Source organism: Bombina bombina, chromosome 2, assembly GCF_027579735.1.
Source record: "Bombina bombina isolate aBomBom1 chromosome 2, aBomBom1.pri, whole genome shotgun sequence".
NCBI lineage: Eukaryota > Metazoa > Chordata > Amphibia > Anura > Bombinatoridae > Bombina > Bombina bombina.
The window spans coordinates 946,013,682-946,022,912 of NC_069500.1; the positions used below are offsets into that span (position 1 = coordinate 946,013,682).

The 9,231-nt window shown below is 41.0% G+C and overlaps 1 protein-coding gene across 1 annotated transcript in view; it reads left to right on the forward strand.

Moving 5' to 3' along the window:
• MMRN1 (multimerin 1) overlaps positions 1-9,231 on the forward strand; it is a 101,914-nt gene that overhangs the window by 27,287 nt on the left and 65,396 nt on the right. The gene's annotated exons all lie outside the window — the stretch shown is intronic.

Sequence of the window (9,231 nt, forward strand, 5' to 3'; positions counted from 1 at the left end):
TCCCTGGATCCCCAGGCGGTGTTGATAGATGCTCTAGCAGCGCCTTGGTCCTTCAATCTGGCCTATGTGTTTCCACCGTTTCCTCTCCTTCCTCGTCTGGTTGCCAGAATCAAGCAGGAGAGGGCGTCTGTGATTCTAATTGCGCCTGCATGGCCACACAGGACCTGGTATGCAGACCTAGTGGACATGTCATCCGTTCCACCATGGACTCTGCCAATGAGGCAGGACCTTCTACTTCAGGGTCCTTTCAAACATCCAAATCTAATTTCTCTGCGTCTGACTGCTTGGAGATTGAACGCCTAATTCTATCTAAGCGTGGTTTCTCTGAGTCGGTTATCAATACCCTGATTCAGGCTAGAAAGCCTGTCACCAGGAAAATCTACCATAAAATTTGGCGAAAATATCTTTGTTGGTGCGAATCCAAGGGTTACTCATGGAGTAAGATTAGGATTCCCAGGATATTGTCTTTTCTCCAAGATGGATTGGAGAAAGGATTGTCAGCTAGTTCCTTAAAAGGACAGATATCTGCTTTGTCTATTCTTTTACACAAACGTCTGGCGGAGGTACCAGACGTTCAAGCGTTTACTCAGGCTTTAGTCAGAATCAAGCCTGTTTATAGACCTGTGGCTCCGCCATGGAGTCTGAATTTAGTTCTTTCAGTTCTGCAAGGGGTTCCGTTTGAACCTTTACATTCCATAGATATTAAGCTTTTATCTTGGAAAGTTTTGGTTTTTGATAGCTATCTCTTCTACTCGAAGAGTTTCAGAGTTATCTGCTTTACAGTGTGTCTCATCTTACTTGGTGTTCCATGCAGATAAGGTAGTTTTGCATACCAAACCCGGTTTTCTTCCTAAGGTTGTGTCTAATAAGAATATTAACCAGGAAATTGTTGTTCCTTCTCTGTGTCCTAATCCTTCTTCGAAGAAGGAATGTCTGTTACACAATCTTGATGTGGTTAGTGCTTTAAAGTTCTATTTACAAGCAACTAAGGATTTCAGACAAACAACTTCATTGTTTGTTATCTATTCTGGTAAGAGGAGAGGTCAGAAGGCGACTGCTACCTCTCTTTCCTTTTGGCTGAAAAGCATCATCCGTCTGGCCTATGAGACTGCTGGCCAGCAGCCTCCTGAAACAATTACTGCTCATTCTACCAGAGCAGTGGCTTCCACATGGGCTTCTGTTGATCAGATTTGTAAGGCAGCGACTTGGTCTTCGCTGCATACTTTTGCCAAATTTTACAAATTCGATACTTTTGCTTCTTCGGAGGCTATTTTTGGGAGAAAGGTTTTACAAGCAGTGGTGCCTTCCGTTTAAGGTACCTGACTTGTTCCCTCCCTTCAGCCGTGTCCTAAAGCTTTGGTATTGGTATCCCACAAGTAAAGGATGAACCTGTGGACTGGATACACCTTACAAGAGAAAACAGAATTTATGCTTACCTGATAAATTACTTTCTCTTGTGGTGTATCCAGTCCACGGCCCGCCCTGGCTATTAGTCAGGTATATTTTTAGTTTAAACTACAGTCACCACTGCACCCTATGGTTTCTCCTTTTTCTTCCTAACCTTCGGTCGAATGACTGGGGGGTAGAGCTAGAGGGGGATCTATATGGACAGCTCTGCTGTGTGCTCTCTTTGCCACTTCCTGTTAGGAAGGAGAATATCCCACAAGTAAAGGATGAACCCGTGGACTGGATACACCACAAGAGAAAGTTATTTATCAGGTAAGCATAAATTCTGTTTTTATTTTACAGGTAAAAGAGCTGATTACTTTGGGGCAATGCCCAGCAAAAGGCCCTTTTAAGGGCTATTTGTAGTTTATTGTAGGCTAGGGGGTTTATTATTTTGGGGGGAGCTTTTTATTTTCATAGGGCCCTTAGATTAGGTGTAATTAGTTTAAAGCTTTGATAATTTATTTTTTATTTTTTGTAACTTAGTGTTTATTTTTTTGTGTAACTTAGTGTTTGTTATTTTTTGTAACTTAGTTAGTTTTTTGTAACTTTGTATTTTTTTAGTGTAGATTTAAATTATTTGAGTAGGGTTAGGTGTTTAAATATATAATATAGTTAATTTCATTTGTAGCTTTATGTAATTTTAGTATAAAAGTTAGGTTAGATTAATTTTTATTTTAATATAGTTTAATGTAATTTTAGTTTAAAAGTTAGGTTGGATTAATCATTAATTTAATATAGTTTAATGTAATTTTAGTATAATAGTTAGGGTAGATTAATTAATAGTTTAATATAGTTTAATTTAAATCTATAGGTAAGTTTAAATTTATTATAAGATAGGGATGAGTTAATATTTAATGTAAGGTTAGCGGGTTGTTAGGTTTAGGGGTTAATAGTTTAATTTAGTTTATGGCGATGTGGGGGGCTGGTGGTTGAGGGGTTAATAGGTTTAGTAAGTGCTAGTGATGTGGGAGGCCAATGGTTTAGGGGTTAATAACTTGATTTAGTTGCGGTGGGCTCCAGGAGCGGCGCAATAGGGGTTAATAACTTTTATTTAGGTGGCGGCGGTGTTGGGGCGGCAGATTAGGGGTTAATAAGTATAATATAGGTGGTCTCACGGGTGGAAGGTGAACATCAAAAAGAGTTCTCTCTCCCCCCTCACAAGAGTTCCATTCCTAGGAACCCTAATAGACTCGGTAGAAATGAAAAATTTTCTGTCGGAGGTCAGAAAGTTAAAACTCTTAACTACTTGCCGAGCTCTTCATTCCATTCCTCAAATACAGTTATACCAGGGGACCAGAGATTCTCTTCTCTGGTGGTTGTCTCAGGGAATGTGTTTCCGCAGACCAGAGTGGATCATCGTAACGACCGACGCCAGTCTGTTGGGCTGGGGTGCAGTCTGGGACTCCCTGAAAGCTCAGGGCTTATGGTCTCGGGAAGAAGCTCTTCTCCCGATAAACATTCTGGAATTGAGGGCGATATTCAACGCTCTTCAGGCATGGCCTCAGCTAACTGCGGCCAAATTCATCAGATCTCAGTCGGACAACATCACGACTATAGCTTACATCAACCATCAAGGGGGAACAAGGAGTCCCCTAGCAATGATGGAAGTAACCAAAATAATCAGGTGGGCAGAGGATCACTCTTGCCACCTCTCAGCAATTCACATCCCAGGAGTAGACAACTGGGAGGCGGATTTTCTAAGTCGTCAGACTTTTCATCCGGGGGAGTGGGAACTCCACCCGGAGGTATTTGCCCAGCTGACTCAGCTATGGGGCACTCCAGAATTGGATCTGATGGCGTCCCGTCAGAATGCCAAACTTCCTCTTTATGGGTTCAGGTCCCTGGATCCCCAGGCGGTGTTGATAGATGCTCTAGCAGCGCCTTGGTCCTTCAATCTGGCCTATGTGTTTCCACCGTTTCCTCTCCTTCCTCGTCTGGTTGCCAGAATCAAGCAGGAGAGGGCGTCTGTGATTCTAATTGCGCCTGCATGGCCACGCAGGACCTGGTATGCAGACCTAGTGGACATGTCATCCGTTCCACCATGGACTCTGCCAATGAGGCAGGACCTTCTACTTCAGGGTCCTTTCAAACATCCAAATCTAATTTCTCTGCGTCTGACTGCTTGGAGATTGAACGCCTAATTCTATCTAAGCGTGGTTTCTCTGAGTCGGTTATCAATACCCTGATTCAGGCTAGAAAGCCTGTCACCAGGAAAATCTACCATAAAATTTGGCGAAAATATCTTTGTTGGTGCGAATCCAAGGGTTACTCATGGAGTAAGATTAGGATTCCCAGGATATTGTCTTTTCTCAAAGATGGATTGGAGAAAGGATTGTCAGCTAGTTCCTTAAAAGGACAGATATCTGCTTTGTCTATTCTTTTACACAAACGTCTGGCGGAGGTACCAGACGTTCAAGCGTTTACTCAGGCTTTAGTCAGAATCAAGCCTGTTTATAGACCTGTGGCTCCGCCATGGAGTCTGAATTTAGTTCTTTCAGTTCTGCAAGGGGTTCCGTTTGAACCTTTACATTCCATAGATATTAAGCTTTTATCTTGGAAAGTTTTGGTTTTTGGTAGCTATCTCTTCTGCTCGAAGAGTTTCAGAGTTATCTGCTTTACAGTGTGTCTCATCTTACTTGGTTTTCCATGCAGATAAGGTAGTTTTGCATACCAAACCCGGTTTTCTTCCTAAGGTTGTGTCTAATAAGAATATTAACCAGGAAATTGTTGTTCCTTCTCTGTGTCCTAATCCTTCTTCGAAGAAGGAACGTCTGTTACACAATCTTGATGTGGTTAGTGCTTTAAAGTTCTATTTACAAGCAACTAAGGATTTCAGACAAACAACTTCATTGTTTGTTATCTATTCTGGTAAGAGGAGAGGTCAGAAGGCGACTGCTACCTCTCTTTCCTTTTGGCTGAAAAGCATCATCCGTCTGGCCTATGAGACTGCTGGCCAGCAGCCTCCTGAAACAATTACTGCTCATTCTACCAGAGCAGTGGCTTCCACATGGGCTTCTGTTGATCAGATTTGTAAGGCAGCGACTTGGTCTTCGCTGCATACTTTTGCCAAATTTTACAAATTCGATACTTTTGCTTCTTCGGAGGCTATTTTTGGGAGAAAGGTTTTACAAGCAGTGGTGCCTTCCGTTTAAGGTACCTGACTTGTTCCCTCCCTTCAGCCGTGTCCTAAAGCTTTGGTATTGGTATCCCACAAGTAAAGGATGAACCTGTGGACTGGATACACCTTACAAGAGAAAACAGAATTTATGCTTACCTGATAAATTACTTTCTCTTGTGGTGTATCCAGTCCACGGCCCGCCCTGGCTATTAGTCAGGTATATTTTTAGTTTAAACTACAGTCACCACTGCACCCTATGGTTTCTCCTTTTTCTTCCTAACCTTCGGTCGAATGACTGGGGGGTAGAGCTAGAGGGGGATCTATATGGACAGCTCTGCTGTGTGCTCTCTTTGCCACTTCCTGTTAGGAAGGAGAATATCCCACAAGTAAAGGATGAACCCGTGGACTGGATACACCACAAGAGAAAGTTATTTATCAGGTAAGCATAAATTCTGTTTTTATTTTACAGGTAAAAGAGCTGATTACTTTGGGGCAATGCCCAGCAAAAGGCCCTTTTAAGGGCTATTTGTAGTTTATTGTAGGCTAGGGGGTTTATTATTTTGGGGGGAGCTTTTTATTTTCATAGGGCCCTTAGATTAGGTGTAATTAGTTTAAAGCTTTGATAATTTATTTTTTATTTTTTGTAACTTAGTGTTTATTTTTTTGTGTAACTTAGTGTTTGTTATTTTTTGTAACTTAGTTAGTTTTTTGTAACTTTGTATTTTTTTAGTGTAGATTTAAATTATTTGAGTAGGGTTAGGTGTTTAAATATATAATATAGTTAATTTCATTTGTAGCTTTATGTAATTTTAGTATAAAAGTTAGGTTAGATTAATTTTTATTTTAATATAGTTTAATGTAATTTTAGTTTAAAAGTTAGGTTGGATTAATCATTAATTTAATATAGTTTAATGTAATTTTAGTATAATAGTTAGGGTAGATTAATTAATAGTTTAATATAGTTTAATTTAAATCTATAGGTAAGTTTAAATTTATTATAAGATAGGGATGAGTTAATATTTAATGTAAGGTTAGCGGGTTGTTAGGTTTAGGGGTTAATAGTTTAATTTAGTTTATGGCGATGTGGGGGGCTGGTGGTTGAGGGGTTAATAGGTTTAGTAAGTGCTAGTGATGTGGGAGGCCAATGGTTTAGGGGTTAATAACTTGATTTAGTTGCGGTGGGCTCCAGGAGCGGCGCAATAGGGGTTAATAACTTTTATTTAGGTGGCGGCGGTGTTGGGGCGGCAGATTAGGGGTTAATAAGTATAATATAGGTGGCGGTGGTGTAAGGGGTGGCAGATTAGGGGTGTTTAGACTCGGGGTACATGTTAGGTGTAAACGTTGCTTTTATTCTACCATAGGAATCAATGGGATATTGGGCAGCAGTGAACATGAGCTTTCGCTGCTTTCAGTCTCCCATTGATTCCTATGGCATCCGTGGCCTCCAGGGCGGCGGATTGAAAAGCAGGTACGCTGGGCTGGAATAGTGGCCAGCATACCTGGTAGATTTTTGATAACTTGCAAAAGTAGTCAGATAGTGCCGAATTTGCATTCGGAACATCTGTAGTGACGTAAGCATCGATCTGTGTCGGACTGAGACCGGCGGATTGTATGTTACGTCACAAAATTCTACTTTTGCCGGTCTGTAGGCGTTTATAAATAAGGCGAATCAAGCTCTCCACAATTACACTGCAGAATTCCAGTGTATTTGCGGTTGATGGCTTCATAAATAGGCCCCTTAGGGGCCGATTTATCATGCTGCGGGTATGTTTGGGATGATTGACACCCCCTGCTATCAGCCGATTAGCCTTGAATGTGTAGGGGGCGGCAGGATCTCGTCTTCCTGAATTCCATGCAAATACACTTCTTAACTCACACGGACACTTTATACTACTGGACACCCCATGAAGGAACAGAAGTAATCAGCGCCATGCAGGAAAACCTCTCAGGGAACAGCACACACCTGCTCAGCAGTTGCAGTTTACCCACGTCGGACGCCTCACGGATATCCACTCTGTCTCCACTCCGCACCACCAGAAACAGCTTCCTGCTGTCTGTGCCCCCCGCGTTGCAAGTTGCGACACCAGGGGAGTCCCATTCATGGTCCGCTCACTCCAGGAGGTGAATGTCAGACTCACAATCAGTCACAGTGTCGAACTCACAGTCAGTCACAGTAAAACTCGGAAGAGTCTGGACTGACTTACACTGAAGCAGGAAGCCTGAGAGCTCAATCAGGAAATGGGAGCAGTTGCAGTTTACCCACGCCGGACGCCTCACGGATATCAACTCTGTCTCCACTCCGCACCACCAGAAACAGCTTCCTGCTGTCTGTGCCCCCCGCGTTGCAAGTTGCGACACCAGGGGAGTCCCATTCATGGTCTGCTCACTCCAGGAGGTGAATCTCGGACTCACTGTCAGTCACAGTGTCAGACTCACAGTCAGTCACAGTAAAATTTGGAAGAGTCTGGACTGACTTACACTGAAGCGGGAAGCCTGAGAGCTCAACCAGGAAATTGGAGCAGCGCTCCCAATGGCCAGACTGGGTACTGCAGCTGTCATAAAGCTTGTGTTATAAAGCAGGCCAGTCTGTGTCTGTGTTTGTGACTGACAACTGACAGGCCCACCGGGATTTTTCCCAGTATCCCGGCGGCCCAATCCAGCCCTGACCTTTGACACTGGCTATTGGCCAGGGAATTGGTGGGATCTTGCCAACTGCAGCAGCATCCCTTACTCCATTTTTCAATAGGAGCTAGTTAGTGAATGCAAGTTAAGCTGACTCAGTCACGCCGTTGGAAACATTATTAAAAATGAGCAGTACTTTAATTCATCATTTATTTTAATGATGAACATAGAATGCTGTTTTTTACCTTTAAAACAGCCTCCGATCCACTTCTTTCCTCCGCCCAACATTTTGTCAAATTGATTGACAGGCGAGTCTTATTTAATACACCAATGCATAACAATAGCGTGACTTTGACCAAAAGGCGCTGAACGCCCTGGGGGGGAAACGTAGATTGTATTAAATAGGACTCACCTGTCAATCAATTTAACAAAATGTCAGGCGGAGGAAAGAAGTGGATCAGAGGCTGTTTTAAAGGTAAAAAACAGCATTCAATGTTCATCATTAAAAAAAATATATGAATTAAAGTACCGCTAATTTTTAATAAAGTATCCAACGGCTTGACTGAGTCAGCTTAACTTGACATTCGCTTTAAAGCCTTAGCTGAGGCCTAACATTATTCTCGGCTCTGTGCAGAGCCGGGTTGAATAAGGGAATAACACAGTGCTATTTCTTTTTTTTATCATGTTTTGTGGATGTAATACTTTAAAATAGATTACCTCAATCACAGCTCCTATAGGCCCCATAATAATATTACTTTAAATATACAAAAGCTCCATTCAATTTAACATATATATATATATATATATATAGGTTTAGGCATTTAATTCAGTATTTTATTATGAAGCTTTTCCAGGGGAAGTGAATCACCTATTTATGATCACATACAAGATGCTGATGTAACAGCAAACACCAGGTGTGATGCCATTTTGGAACGGATGGTATTGCCGCTTCCTAAGACAATCATTATGCCCTTGAAACATGACATATGGCAGCAAGGCAGCTATATAAATAAATTAATAGGAACAAGGAATACAATTACTGAGCTTGGTAGGGCATTTAATCAAAGCTGATAGGGACCATGATTAACAATTTATAGGAACAAAGATATGATATTGCTATTTCCAGCAGGGAATTTTAATTTAAATTGGCAAAAAATGAAATAGGTAGTAAAGATTGAAAGGAAAATACATTTAATATTGTAATTAGATTTTCTGTACAATATCTTAATGATGTTTCATGTATCAATTTGATAACCATATTAGAAGTGATTTTTTTAAAATAAAAAAAGACATATTCATTCATTGACTCAGACTAGAGATTTCCAACTAGAAGCATATAGCTATGAGTGTTTTATTTTACACTATTACCAAGTATAATATTTTTAAACAAACTCTCACAAAACATTGTACATTGTGTTAAAAGGGGAACTTTTTTTTCAACATATAATAGTTTTGGTGTACAATAATAGGAGACATTTACATAAATCATAAGTGTAGAGGGACCTGCCCTTGAGCCACTGTAACCCGCAAACCATCGTCACATAAAGTGAACAACAGGACAGGTGGACTTGTGAGCTGACAATCTAAAGGAAGTACATGAGAAGCTGAGGGAGAAATAAACATAATTAAAGTAAGTTGTATGCATTCCTGAACAAATATGTTTTAAAGACCACTTGAAGTTTTTGAGACTAGAGGAAAATCTAACTGAGCGAGATAAGGAGTTCCATATTATAGGTCCAGTTCTAGTAAAGTCTTGCAGACAAGAGAGTGAGGGAGTAATGAGAGACAAGGGGAGAATTAGGTCTTGGGCAGAGGGGATGGGATGTGTTGGGGAGTATTTGCAGACAAGGGCAGAGATATAAGAGGGTGCAGTGTTGGTGAAGGATTTCTATGTTAGGGTCAATTTGAATCCAATAAACACACACAAAATAAATAAACTATATCTCTTTAAATGACATGGACTTCAAAATGCAAAGCAATAAACCATTACAAATATCTTTTTATTATCTTATATTATCTGTGCATGATGCAGCCAAGTAGAG